Source organism: Leucoraja erinacea, unplaced genomic scaffold (assembly GCF_028641065.1).
Source record: "Leucoraja erinacea ecotype New England unplaced genomic scaffold, Leri_hhj_1 Leri_435S, whole genome shotgun sequence".
In the NCBI taxonomy this organism is placed as follows: domain Eukaryota; kingdom Metazoa; phylum Chordata; class Chondrichthyes; order Rajiformes; family Rajidae; genus Leucoraja; species Leucoraja erinaceus.
In genome coordinates, this window is record NW_026576336.1 from 103523 (window position 1) to 104206 (window position 684).

Genomic DNA, 684 nt, shown 5'->3' on the forward strand with positions numbered 1-684 from the left:
GATGGGCCGCGGGGAAACCGGTTATGGACCGTGGGGAATCCTGGTCTGGACCGCGGAAGCGGGTAGCCGGAAGCTGTCGGGTTTGTTTCCCTAGTTGCTGACAAGGAGGTCAGCGACACCCAGGAGGGGACTGCGAGTGGTGGTTTTCCCAAGAAAGGGGGTAGACCAAGCAAAGTTGATCTCGCTACCCCAGTCGCTGGCAAGGAGGTCAGCGACACTCCCGGGGGGAGGGGGGACAAGACCAAGGGGAAGTTGGTCTCACTACCCCAGTCGCTGACAAGGGGGTCAGCGACACCCGGGGAGGGGGGGGGGGGGGTGAAGTGCGAGCGGTGCTTTCCTAAGTAAGGGGGCTGGACCAAGGGAAGTTGCTCACTACCCTGGTCACAGACAATGGGGTCATCAGCTCCCAGACCACTATGGTTCCCCCAGAAAAAGGGGTAAGACCAGCAGTCAGCCGGTCTCGCCACCCGAGTCACTGACAATGCGGTTAGCGGCTCCCAGACCGCTATGGATACCCAGGGACGGGGTCAAACCACAGGGAAGTCGGTCAGGCCTTGGGACTCAGGGGAGTCAGGCCAGGCAGGCTCAGTATTACGGCCGGAATACCCTTTCAAGGCAGGCTCAGTATTATGGCCAGAGGTGTCTTTCGAGACAGGCTCAGTATTATGGCCAGGATCACCTTTC